Source organism: Mauremys reevesii, linkage group 2 (assembly GCF_016161935.1).
Source record: "Mauremys reevesii isolate NIE-2019 linkage group 2, ASM1616193v1, whole genome shotgun sequence".
Classification (NCBI taxonomy): domain Eukaryota; kingdom Metazoa; phylum Chordata; order Testudines; family Geoemydidae; genus Mauremys; species Mauremys reevesii.
Window position 1 is genome coordinate 285,657,572 of NC_052624.1, and position 13,724 is coordinate 285,671,295.

At 58.6% G+C, this 13,724-nt stretch overlaps 1 protein-coding gene across 2 annotated transcripts in view; it reads right to left on the minus strand.

Annotated features, from left to right (window-relative positions):
* The window catches only part of LOC120397888 (casein kinase II subunit alpha-like), a 49,716-nt gene extending 48,728 nt beyond the window's left edge, over nt 1-988 (minus strand). For both annotated transcript variants that reach the window (XM_039524523.1, XM_039524524.1), the window contains exon 1: nt 843-988. The gene's annotated coding sequence lies outside the window, so the exon portion shown is untranslated. The remainder of the gene's footprint in view (nt 1-842) is intronic.
* Between the last annotated feature and the right edge of the window lie 12,736 nt (nt 989-13,724).

Genomic DNA, 13,724 nt, shown 5'->3' on the forward strand with positions numbered 1-13,724 from the left:
CAGCTTGGGAAAACTTTCTCCACACTAGACCAGCACCCCATAGCACCAGGGAGGATGGCGGGGGGCCTTCCCCACACAGTGGTTCCCACCCCTATGGCATTAGGGTGACGGGGGAAACCTTCGCACACGCTGATTTCTCCTGCCACAGCACCGAGGGTGAGGGGGGGGGGACGACCTCTGCCCCAGAGCACCAGGGGGAGCTCCCCTCCCACCGCCCCCTCCCTCCATAGCACTGGGGAGATGGGGGTAACCTCCCTCTATGCTGCCCCTCCCACAACAGCATCACAGGCAGATCTGAGGGGAACCTCCCCACACAGCACCTGGGTCAGTTTTTCGGGGAACCCTCCCCTCCACCCCCAACAGCACCAGGTGCAGATCTGGGGGGGGGAACACTCCCCATCCCCCCAGCCCCAGGGCAGATCGAGTGGGGGGAACTCCCCAGCCCCAGGGGCAGATCCAGGGAGGGACACACTCCCCACCCTCCTCCAGCCCCCGAGGCAGATCGGGGGGGGACACACTCCCCGCCCCCCCGAGCCCCGGGGCAGATCGGGGGGGGACACACTCCCCGCCCCCCCGAGCCCCGGGGCAGATCGGGGGGGGACACACTCCCCGCCCCCCCGAGCCCCGGGGCAGATCCAGGGGGACACACACACCCCGAGCCCCCCCCCAGCCCCGGGGCAGATCCGGGGGGGGACACACCCCGAGCCCCCCCCAGCCCCAGGGCAGATCCGGGGACACACTCCCGCCCCCAGCCCCGGGCAGATCCGGGAACACACTCCCGCCCCCGGTCGGTTCCCCGCGCTCCGGGCCGGGCCCTGCCGAGGCCGCAGCCGGCTCCTCACCTGGCCGGGCCGCTGGAGGCGGGGGCTGCCGGAGCCCGGCCCGCGGCGGTGACAATATGGCGGCCGGCGCGCCCGGGCAGCAGCGCCGTGGAGCGGGGCGGGAGCGGCAGGGGCGGGGCCGGGCCGGGCCGCCAGAGGGCGCCAGGGCCTGGCGCGCGGTCACTTCCGCATCCCGCCGGCCCGCACCATAGAGTGCGGGAGAGAGACGGCGCCGGCCGAGGGCCGCCTGGTACGTCATGGGACCATAGAGCGTTGGGCCTCCTGCCTGCGGGGCACCCCCCACCCCGGGGGTTCCACTAGGGCAGGGGGACTCAATGCCTCGCTGCCACGGGCTCCTGCTGGGTCAACCCTGACTGAGGGGGGGTGCCCCCTACCGAACCCCCTTCCCACCACTGCTCCCTAAAGCAGAACAGCTCCCTAGTGCTGGGCTGGGGCATTGGGGTCAACCCTGACTGAGGGGGTGGTGCCCCCTACCGAATCCCCTTCCCGCCACTGCTCCCTAAAGCAGAACAGCTCCCTAGTGCTGGGCTGGGGCATTGGGGTCAACCCTGAGTGAGGGGGGGTGCCCCCTACCGAACCCCCTTCCCACCACTGCTCCCTAAAGCAGAACAGCTCCCTAGTGCTGGGCTGGGGCATTGGGGTCAACCCTGACTGAGGGGGGGTGCCCCCTACCGAACCCCCTTCCCGCCACTGCTCCCTAAAGCAGAACAGCTCCCTAGTGCTGGGCTGGGGCATTGGGGTCAACCCTGACTGAGGGGGGGTGCCCCCTACCGAACCCCCTTCCCGCCACTGCTCCTGGAGCAGAACTGCTCCCTAGTGCTGGGCTGGGGCATTGGGGTCAACCCTGACTGAGGGGGGTGCCCCCTACCGAGCCCCCTTTCCCCCACTGCTCCTGGAGCAGAACAGCTTCCTAGTGCTGGGCTGGGGCATTGGGGTCAACCCTGACTGAGGGGGGGGTGCCCCCTACCGAACCCCCTACCCACCACTGCTCCTAAAGCAGAACAGCTCCTAGTGCTGGGCTGGGGCATTGGGGTCAACCCTGACTGAGGGGTGCCCCCTACGAACCCCCTTCCCGCCACTGCTCCCTAAAGCAGAACAGCTCCCTAGTGCTGGGCTGGGGCATTGGGGTCACCCTGACTGGGGGGGGTGCCCCCTGCTGAACCCCCTTCCCGCCACTGCTCCCTAAAGCAGAACAGCTCCCTAGTGCTGGGCTGGGGCATTGGGGTCAACCCTGACTGAGGGGGGGTGCCCCCTACCGAACCCCCTTCCCGCCACTGCTCCCTAAAGCAGAACAGCTCCCTAGTGCTGGGCTGGGGCATTGGGGTCAACCCTGACTGAGGGGGGGTGCCCCCTACCGAACCCCCTTCCCGCCACTGCTCCCTAAAGCAGAACAGCTCCCTAGTGCTGGGCTGGGGCATTGGGGTCAACCCTGACTGAGGGGGGGTGCCCCCTACCGAACCCCCTTCCCACCACTGCTCCTGGAGCAGAACTGCTCCCTAGTGCTGGGCTGGGGCATTGGGGTCAACCCTGACTGAGGGGGGGGGTGCCCCCTACCGAACCTCCTTCCCGCCACTGCTCCCTAAAGCAGAACAGCTCCCTAGTGCTGGGCTGGGGCATTGGGGTCAACCCTGAGTGAGGGGGGGTGCCCCCTACCGAACCCCCTTCCCACCACTGCTCCCTAAAGCAGAACAGCTCCCTAGTGCTGGGCTGGGGCATTGGGGTCAACCCTGACTGAGGGGGGGTGCCCCCTACCGAACCCCCTTCCCGCCACTGCTCCCTAAAGCAGAACAGCTCCCTAGTGCTGTGGGGCATTGGGGTCAACCCTGACTGAGGGGGGTGCCCCCTACCGAACCCCCTTCCCGCCACTGCTCCTGGAGCAGAACTGCTCCCTAGTGCTGGGCTGGGGCATTGGGGTCAACCCTGACTGAGGGGGGTGCCCCCTACCAAACCCTCTTCCCGCCACTGCTCCCTAAAGCAGAACAGCTCCCTAGTGCTGGGCTGGGGCATTGGGGTCAACCCTGACTGAGGGGGGGTGCCCCCTACCGAACCCCCTTCCCGCCACTGCTCCCTAAAGCAGAACAGCTCCCTAGTGCTGGGCTGGGGCATTGGGGTCAACCCTGACTGAGGGGGGTGCCCCCTGCTGAACTCCCCTTTCCCCCACTGCTCCCTAAAGCAGAACAGCTCCCTAGTGCTGGGCTGGGGCATTGGGGTCAACCCTGACTGAGGGGGGTGCCCCCTGCTGAACTCCCCCTTCCCCCACTGCTCCTGGAGCACAATACCATTCCTAGTGCTGGGCAGGGGCCCTGGGGTTAGATCAGCACTGACTCAAACAGAGCATATTGCCTGGTGCTCCCTGCAGTCTGAGGAAGTCACCTGCACGGCTCCCTGATGTCTTAGGAAGCTTCCCCTCCAAGTAATAACCCAGTCTGAAGCTTCTTAGTTTTTTAGATGTTTATGAATGAAAGTGAAATTCCCTTGATATTTTAAAGGCAAATAAAAATAAATCCCAAATCCCATCCATAGCTAATGCAGCCTGAATGTCTCTGGGCAGCATCTATGAAGGGGGTATTACAGTTATGGTTGAAATCAGGGGTCCCCACCTCCTCTGGGATCAAAGGTAAATTAAATAGCAGTGGTCCTAGATTTGCAGCACTGACTACTAGCAGTAGCTGAATGCTGCTAGAATGGGCTTGAGGAGGAGAAGCCTGTAAGATTCATAGGACCCTGGTGCCCTTCCCACCATGGATCATATCTCAATGTTATGTCCCTGATTTTCAGAGGTACGGAGTAGCTGCTGCTCACATTGACTTCAGCTGAATTTGCAGGTGCTGAAGTCACCTAGAGGAAAAAGATGTGTGTGGAGGGGACAAAGTAAACAATAGAATTGTGCAAAGGAGAAGAGAAGAAGAACAGACTCCATTGATACGGAACAGAATCCACAGACTTTAAAACATAATGTGCTCCACCTACGTTCTCTCAAGCATGCTTCTGTTTTGTAACCAATCAACAGCTAATAACGGCTAGACAGGGTATTCAGTGAGGGCTGACATTGATTCACTTTTTTAAAAACACAGTTGGGCAGATTTTTCAGAGGTTCTGAGTTCCCACAGATTCTACTAACTTCATACTTTTGCATGATTCAAAACCAACCATCTGAACATATTGTTAACCTATATAACCTCAGGAATTTATCATCATTACCCTTTTCCTTGTTCCCCTTCCCTCCTCTTGTTTGTTAGGCTCACTTTTTCTGTCTTGTATCAGAGGGGTAGCCGTGTTAGTCTGGATCTGTAAAAGCAACAAAGAATCCTGTGGCACCTTATAGACTAACAGACGTTCTGCACCATGAGCTTTCGTGGGTGAATACCCACTTCTTCAGATGCATCTTCACTTCCATCTGAATAAGTGGTTATTCACCCACGAAAGCTCATGCTGCAGAACGTCTGTTAGTCTATAAGGTGCCACAGGATTCTTTGTTGCTTTTTCTGTCTTGTTTCAAGTCAGGATATAAGCACTTTTGAGCAGGCTCCATCTGTGACTTCCTGTGTGTGTGCAGTGCACCCAGGCCTAGATGGCCCCAACCTAACCGTGATATAGAGTTTACACAATATAAATAATAATCCTTTATTATCCAACATGGGAATTGGTTTAGAATTATGATAACCCCTTAAATTAGATCATAACTATAAGAGCAACAAGCTCTCCATAAATTCAGTGTGAAACTATGTAAATCTGGGGATAAAAACGTATTTTGATATCCTCTTCTCTTGAGTTCAGTGGGCTTCTCCCTTCACTTGGTCATAATCCAACACGACTTCCATAGAGACTAAAATTCCTTCTGAATTCCTATGAGGGTGGGAGAAAATGAAAATGAGGGAAGTAAATCTTCACAGGCTTGGCAAGAAATGCACATTTGAGATGCATCTTTTACGAAATGGCAGACTGGCATGGACAACACAAATAGACTAGGACACAAACCATGAGCCAGATTTGACACACCTAATAGTGTTTCAGGGAACTGGGGGAGGAGGGAGCAGACCGAGTAAGCCAGGCCTTGGAGAGATGGATTTGAGCTGGGATATGCAGGCCAGCGAAGTGGGAGCAGGCAGGAGACTGAAGCTAGGCGGGAGGTCTGCAGTCAGGCAGAGCAGGGTTGTGAGGGAGGCCTGGGATATGGGGAAGCACAGTAGCTCTGCACTGAGGTATCAGTACTCAACAGGCTTGGCTGGCAGTGGTGCCTTGATTCCCCACTGGACTGAAGCAGCAGCATCATGGGGAGCTCTTCAAGTGTCAATGCCGGCTCCTCCCGTGCTGCTGCCATGATAGCAATGACAAAGGGAAGCTGTGTCTCTGCCCTGAGGCACTGGTGCATGAAGGGCTCCTCACTGCACTACTGCCCCAGTGTGACAGACCAATGCCTCATTGCAGACGTACTGGCCACCCACCCCATGCTATCCCCACATATCCAAAAAGCCACTCTCCCCTACTAACTTTCCTGCACTCTTTCATGGTGGTTCTCCCTTCTGGATCCCCACAGAGCCATTTCCCCCGTCCCCAGACACCCTATAGTTCCACACACACCTCCTAAGCTCTCCCCACAGTGCTGTCCCCCTGGGAGTAGGGTGATGACTGGAGTTTGGGGGAGGTTGGGGCAGAGGCTAGGGAATGCAGGTCAGATGGGCGAGCTCAGTGCTTCTGGGCTTACCTACCATTGCTGCCTCAGTTCCTCCTTGCACCAAGACAGCAGCAGTGTGAATAAAGCCCACATTTTCAAAGGGGTTCACAAATTGATGGACCTCGGTTTTTGGGAGCCCAGCTTGAGATACCATGGACCTAGTTTTCAGAGGCGCTGAGCACCCATCAAATACGTGAACATTTTTTAAAATGTAGGTCTAAGGGACTGTTCTCCTGCAGCCAAGAGTCTCCTGGTGCCAAAGAAGTTTACACTTTGAACTAGAGATGGAGGGGTTTTCCCATTGCAGAGCGAAAGGGCCTCCAGTCGTAGGAAGGCTTCCCACACAGGGAGGAGACCACCAGACTTGGGGCCAGAGTCTTTTCTGGCACTGGACTGCATCCAACAGCAAAACACACCCTAGGATGGGAAATGTAGACTGAATAGCAGGACATGCGGCCAGGGAGATGTACTCAGCCATGGAGCAGGCTCCCAAGGGGTGGGCGAGAGCCCCCTCAGGTTAGGCTTGAGGTGGGCAAACTATAGCCTGCGGGACTGTCCTGCCTGGCCCTTGAGCTCCCAGCTGGGGAGGCTGCCCCCAGCCCCTCCCCTGCTGTCTCCCATCCCCTGAAGCCACACCACCGTGCAGGCAGCACTCTGGGCAGCGGGGCTGCGTGCTCCTGCTAAGCAGAGCGGCAGCGTGTCTAGCTCTGGCCGTGCGGCGTGGCTGCCAGACATGCTGCTCTGAGCGGCATAGTAAGGGGGCCGGGAGGTTGGATAAGGGCAGCGGGTCCCAGGGGGGCAGTCAGGGGACAGGGAGCAGGTACACAGGAAAAGCTCTGGGAACTTTTGAATTTAATTTCCTGTTTGGTCAGCGTGGTGAACTCAGCAGCACAGGTGCCCATGCAGTCCCCCCAGAATCATAGAGCGTAGAATGTTTCTACGCTCCCCCTATCATCTCCGTCCCTAAGGTTATCGCAGATGAGAAGGTGAAAAAAACGCACTTGCGATGACATGTTTTCTGAGCTCATGCAGTCCTCCTGCACTGATAGGGCACAGCTTAATGCACGGAGGCATTCAGTGGCAGAAGCCAGGAAAGAATTAAGTGAGCGTGAAGAGCGGAGGCAGGATGTGATGCTGAGGCTAATGGGGGAGCAAACGGACATGATGAAGTGTCTGTTGGAGCTGCAGGAAAGCCAACAAGAGCACAGGCCCCCACTGCATCCACTGTATAACCGCCTGCCATCCTCCCCATGTTCCACAGCCTCCTCTCCCAGACGCCCGAGAACGCGGGGAGGAGGCTCCAGGCACCCAGCCACTCCACTCCAGAGGATGGCCCAAGCAACAGACGGCTGTCCTTCAAACACTTTGATTTTTAGTGTGGCTACAATAAGCAATGTGGCCGTGTCCTTCCCTCCTCCCCCACCTCACCCGGGCTACCTTGTCTGATATCTCAATGCCACGAGGAGTGCGGGCCTCGGACAGGGAGAGGGAGGGAGGTGCCGGGCAATGCCCCGGGGAGTGCGGGCCTCGGACAGGGAGAGGGAGGGGGTGCCTGGCAATGCCATGGGGAATGCGGGCCTCGGACAAGGAGAGGGAGGGGGTGTCTGGCAATGCCACGGGGAGTGCGGGTCTGGGACTGGGAGAGGGAGGGGGTGCCGGGCAATGCCACGGGGAGTGTGGGCCTGGGACAGGGAGAGGGAGGGGGGTGCTGGGCAATGCCACGGTGAGTGCGGGCCTGGGACACGGAGAGGGAGGGTGTGCCGGGCAATGCCATGGGGAGTGGGGGCCTTGGACAAGGAGAGGGAGGGGGGTGCCAGGCAATGCCCCGGGGAGTGCGGGTCTGGGACAGGGAGAGGGAGGGAGGTGCCGGGCAATGCCACAGGAGTATGGGTCTGGGACAGCGAGAGGGAGGGAGGTGCCGGGCAATGCCATGGAGAGTGCGGGTCTGGGACAAGGGCAGGGAGGGGGGTGCCGGGCAATGCCACAGGGAGTGCGGGTCTGGGACAGGGAGAGGGAGGGGGGTGCCGGGCAATGCCACAGGGAGTGCGGGGCTGGGACAGGGAGGGGGCGGGGGTGCCGGGCAATGCCACAGGAGTGCGGGTCGGGGACAGGGAGCGGGAGGGGGTGCCGGGCAATGCCACGGTGAGTGCGGGCCTGGGACAGGGAGAGGGCGGGGGTGCCGGGCAATGCCCCGGGGAGTGGGGGCCTGGGACAGGGCGAGGGCGGGGGTGCCGGGCAATGCCACTGGGAGTGCGGGTCTGGGACAGGGAGAGGGAGGGGGGTACCAGGCAATGCCACGGGGAGTGTGGGCCTGGGACAGGGAGAGGGAGGGGGTGCCGGGCAATGCCAGGGGGAGTGCGGGTCTGGGACAGGGAGAGGGAGGGGTGCTGGGCAATGCCATGGGGAATGCGGGCCTCGGACAAGGAGAGGGAGGGGGGTTCCGGGCAATGCCACAGGGAGTGTGGGCCTGGGACAGGGAGAGGGAGGGAGGTGCCGGGTAATGCCACAGGGAGTGTGGGACTGGGACAGCAAGAGTGAGGGGGGGGCTCGGAAATGCCATCGGGAGTGCGGGTCTGGGACAGGGAGAGGGAGGGGGTGCTGGGCAATGCCACAGGAGTGCGGGTCTGTGACAAGGGCAGGGAGGGGGGTACCAGGCAATGCCACAGGGAGTGCGGGGCTGGGAGAGGGAGAGGGAGGGGGTGCCGGGCAATGCCACGGGGAGTGCGGGTCTGTGACAGGGAGAGGGAGGGGGTGCCGGGCAATGCCATGGGGAGTGCGGGTCTGGGACAGGGAGAGGGAGGGGGTGCCGGGTAATGCCACGGGGAGTGCGGGTCTGGGACAGGGAGAGGGAGGGGGGTACCAGGCAATGCCACGGGGAGTGTGGGCCTGGGACAGGGAGAGGGAGGGGGTGCCGGGCAATGCCACAGGAGTGCGGGTCTGTGACAAGGGCAGGGAGGGGGGTACCAGGCAATGCCACAGGGAGTGCGGGCCTGGGACAGGGAGAGGGAGGGGGTGCCGGGCAATGCCACGGGGAGTGCGGGTCTGGGACAGGGAGAGGGAGGGGGTGCCGGGCAATGCCACGGTGAGTGCGGGCCTGGGACAGGGAGAGGGAGGGGGTGCCGGGCAATGCCACGGGGAGTGCGGGTCTGGGAGAGGGAGAGGGAGGGGGTGCCGAGCAATGCCACGGGGAGTGCGGGTCTGGAGCAAGGGCTGAACCCAGAGCCCATTCTCCTCCTGCACCCTGCATATGCCAGTGACCAGGACTCCACCCCATTAAACTTGCCAGGTGACGCACATTGGGCAGAAAAATGTGAACTCTTCATGCACATGGCCGGGGTCTAAATTAAACCGAAGCTGCTCAGAAGAGTCCTGAGCAGCACTGGGGATGGCTGTGAAAATACCTGGCCAACGCATGGCAGCAGCTGTGACAAACGCAACACTAGCCCCTTTCCTGCCCAAGCAGTCCGCCACCAGCCAGGGCTTTGCCAGCCTGGTTCTGTTAGGACGAGAAATTGAGGTGGGGGGATTGAAGTGGGGGAGGTGCCTGCACCCTGGTCCCTGAGGTGGGGGGGATTGAAGTGGGGGAGGTGCCTGCACCCTGGTCCCTGAGGTGGGGGGGATTGAAGTGAGGGAGGTGCCTGCACCCCGGTCCCTAGAACATTAGAACATAAGAACGGTCGTACCAGGTCAGACCAAAGGTCCATCCAGCCCAGTATCTGTCTACCGACAGTGGCCAATGCCAGGTGCCCCAGAGGGAGTGAACCTAACAGGCAATGATCAAGTGATCTCTCTCCTGCCATCCAGCTCCATCCTCTGACAAACAGAGGCTAGGGACACCATTCTTACCCATCCTGGCTAATAGCCATTTATGGACTTAACCACCATGAATTTATCCAGTCCCCTTTTAAACATTGTTATAGTCCCAGCCTTCACAACCTCCTCAGGTAAGGAGTTCCACAAGTTGACTGTGCGCTGCGTGAAGAAGAACTTCCTTTTATTTGTTTTAAACCTGCTGCCTATTAGTTTCATTTTGTGACCCCTAGTTCTTGTATTATGGGAATAAGTAAATAACTTTTCCTTATCCACTTTCTCAACATCACTCATGATTTTATACACCTCTATCATATCCCCCCTTAGTCTCCTCTTTTCCAAGCTGAAGAGTCCTAGCCTCTTTAATCTTTCCTCGTATGGGACCCTCTCCAAACCCCTAATCATTTTAGTTGCCCTTTTCTGAACGTTTTCTAGTGCTAGAATATCTTTTTTGAGGTGAGGAGACCACATCTGTACACAGTATTCGAGATGTGGGCGTACCATGGATTTATATAAGGGCAATAAGATATTCTCAGTCTTATTCTCTATCCCCTTTTTAATAATTCCTAACATCCTGTTAGCTTTTTTGACCGCCTCTGCACACTGCGTGGACATCTTCAGAGAACTATCCACAATGACTCCAAGATCTCTTTCCTGACTCGTTGTAGCTAAATTATCCCCCATCATATTGTATGTATAGTTGGGGTTATTTTTTCCAGTGTGCATTACTTTACATTTATCCACATTAAATTTCATTTGCCATTTTGTTGCCCAATCACTTAGTTTTGTGAGATCTTTTTGAAGTTCTTCACAATCTGCTTTGGTCTTAACTATCTTGAGTAGTTTAGTATCATCTGCAAACTTTGCCACCTCACTGTTTACCCCTTTCTCCAGATCATTTATGAATAAATTGAATAGGATTGGTCCTAGGACTGACCCTTGGGGAACACCACTAGTTACCCCTCTCCATTCTGAGAATTTACCATTTATTCCTACCCTTTGTTCCCTGTCCTTTAACCAGTTCTCAATCCATGAAAGGACCTTCCCTTTTATCCCATGACAGCTTAATTTACGTAAGAGCCTTTGGTGAGGGACCTTGTCAAAGGCTTTCTGGAAATCCAAGTACACTATGTCCACCGGATCCCCCTTGTCCACATGTTTGTTGACCCCTTCAAAGAACTCTAATAGATTAGTAAGACACGATTTCCCTTTACAGAAACCATGTTGACTATTGCTCAACAGTTTATGTTTTTCTATGTGTCTGACAATTTTATTCTTAGCTATTGTTTCGACTAATTTGCCCGGTACTGACGTTAGACTTACCGGTCTGTAATTGCCGGGATCACCTCTAGAGCCCTTTTTAAATATTGGCGTTACATTAGCTAACTTCCAGTCACTGGGTACCGAAGCCGATTTAAAGGACAGGTCCCTGAGGTGGGGGGATTGAAGTGGGGGAGGTGCCTGTGCCCTGGTCCCTGAGCTGGCGGGGGATTGAAGTGGGGGAGGTGCCCGCGCCCCCAGTTCCTGAGGTGGGGGGGATTGAAGTGGGGGAGGTGCCTGCACGCCGGTCCCTGAGCTGGGGGGATTGAAGTGGGGAGGTGCCTGTGCCCTGGTCCCTGAGGTGGGGATTGAAGTGGGAGGTGCCTGCACCCCGGTCCCTGAGCTGTGGGGATTGAAGTGGGGAGGTGCCTGTGCCCGGTCCCTGAGCTGGGGGGATTGAAGTGGGGGAGGTGCCAGTGCCCTGGTCCCTGAGGTGGGGGCATTGAAGTGGGGGAGGTGCCTGCGCCCCAGTCCCTGAGCTGGGGATTGAAGTGGGAGGTGCTCCCTGAGGTGGGGATTGAAGTGGGGAGGTGCCTGTGCCCTGGTCCCTGAGGTGGGGATTGAAGTGGGGAGGTGCCTGCACCCGGTCCCTGAGCAGTGGGGATTGAAGTGGGGAGGTGCCTGTGCCCTGGTCCCTGAGCTGTGGGGATTGAAGTGGGGGAGGGGCCTGCCCCCCGCTCCCTGAGCGGTGGGGTTTGACGTGGGGGAGGGGCCTGTGCCCTGGGCCCTGAGGTGGGGGGGATTGAAGTGGGGGAGGTGCCTGCACCCCGGTCCCTGAGCTGTGGGGATTGAAGTGGGGGAGGTGCCTGTGCCCTGGTCCCTGAGGTGGGGGGATTGAAGTGGGGGAGGTGCCTGCACCCCAGTCCCTGAGCTGTGGGGATTGACGTGGGGGAGGTGCCTCTGCCCTGGTCCCTGAGCTGTGGGGATTGAAGTGGGGGAGGTGCCTGTGCCCTGGTCCCTGAGCTGGGGGGATTGAAGTGGGGGAGGTGCCTGCACCCCAGTCCCTGAGGTGGGGGGATTGAAGTGGGGGAGGTGCCTGTGCCCTGGTCCCTGAGGTGGGGGGGATTGAAGTGGGGGAGGTGCCTGCACCCCGGTCCCTGAGCTGTGGGGATTGAAGTGGGGGAGGTGCCTGGGCCCTGGTCCCTGAGGTGGGGGGATTGAAGTGGGAGGTGCCTGCACCCCAGTCCCTGAGCTGTGGGGATTGAAGTGGGGGAGGTGCCTGCACCCCAGTCCCTGAGCTGTGGGGATTGAAGTGGGGGAGGTGCCTGTGCCCTGGTCCCTGAGGTGGGGGGATTGAAGTGGGGGAGGTGCCTGCACCCCGGTCCCTGAGCTGTGGGGATTGAAGTGGGGGAGGTGCCTGCACCCCAGTCCCTGAGGTGGGGGGATTGAAGTGGGGAGGGGCCTGCACCCCGGTCCCTGAGCTGGGGGGATTGAAGTGGGGGAGGTGCCTGCACCCCGGTCCCTGAGCAGTGGGGATTGAAGTGGGGGAGGTGCCAGTGCCCTGGTCCCTGAGCTGTGGGGATTGAAGTGGGGAGGTGCCTGCACCCCAGTCCCTGAGCTGGGGGATTGAAGTGGGGAGGTGCCTGCGCCCGGTCCCTGAGCTGTGGGGATTGAAGTGGGGAGGTGCCTGCACCCCAGTCCCTGAGGTGGGGATTGAATTGGGGGAGGTGCCTGTGCCCTGGTCCCTGAGGTGGGGGGATTGAAGTGGGGGAGGTGCCTGCACCCCGGTCCCTGAGCTGGGGATTGAAGTGGGGAGGTGCCTGCGCCCGGTCCCTGAGCTGGGGATTGAAGTGGGGAGGTGCCTGCACCCCAGTCCCTGAGCTGGGGGAATTGAAGTGGGGGAGGTGCCTGCGCCCCGGTGCCTGAGCTGGGGGATTGAAGTGGGGAGGTGCCTGTGCCCTGGTCCCTGAGGTGGGGATTGAAGTGGGGAGGTGCCTGTGCCCTGGTCCCTGAGGTGGGGATTGAAGTGGGGAGGTGCCTGCGCCCCAGTCCCTGAGGTGGGGGAATTGAAGTGGGGGAGGTGCCTGCACCCCAGTCCCTGAGGTGGGGGGATTGAAGTGGGGGAGGTGCCTGCGCCCCGGTCCCTGAGCTGTGGGGATTGAAGTGGGGGAGGTGCCTGCGCCCCAGTCCCTGAGCTGGGGGGGATTGAAGTGGGGGAGGTGCCTGCACCCCAGTCCCTGAGCTGGGGGGGACTTGAAGTGGGGGAGGTGCCTGCGCCCCAGTCCCTGAGCTGGGGGGGAATTGAAGTGGGGGAGGTGCCTGCGCCCCAGTCCCTGAGCTGGGGGGGATTGAAGTGGGCCTGTGTTATGCAGGAGGTCAGACCAGATGATCACAGCCATGATATTTAGCCAAAAAGTCTCATTTTGCACTGCTGTACCTTTGAGAGCACTGCCCTGACTTCTGGCCCGATGCTGTCGATATTCCCAAGAGTTTATTCAACACAGCCTGAAATAAAGGTGTGACACTGCACCCTATATTCTCCACAGATATATTATGTTATGATTATAACATCATCATAATGTATTTTATGCAGGATAGGTCATGTCAGAAATTGGAAAGATTCTGGTTCACTGAATATGAGTACCCTATTTGTATGCATGTACCATTTTTGTATCTGAAGTTAGGAACATTGACTATGTATTGGTATCACAAAATATGTTTACACATGGGGAATGCCCATTAGGCAAAAGGCTCCCAGTCTAGATGGCTGGCTGGAAAGGACCCATTCAAATTAATGAACCGTTCGGAAGAACAATAGGCCTTAGAAGATTATTGCCCACTTGGACCTTCCTGAGGATACTACAAACAGCCACCGAGTTATGGCTGCTGTGACACTACAGGGACATGTGATCAGGTCACCTGGTGCTGGTCTCCATCTTGGGATATCAGTGTTTTTCCACTGACAGGCGTGGAAATCAAGCTTTGAAACAAAGAGTTCCTGCCATATGCAAAAACTACATAAGGCAGGGGAGTGACATCATCATAGTGTTTCCTAATGTCCAACCTAAACCTCCCCACTGCAGCTTGAGACCATTGCTCCTTGTTCTGTCACCTGCCACCACTGAGAACAGCCGAGC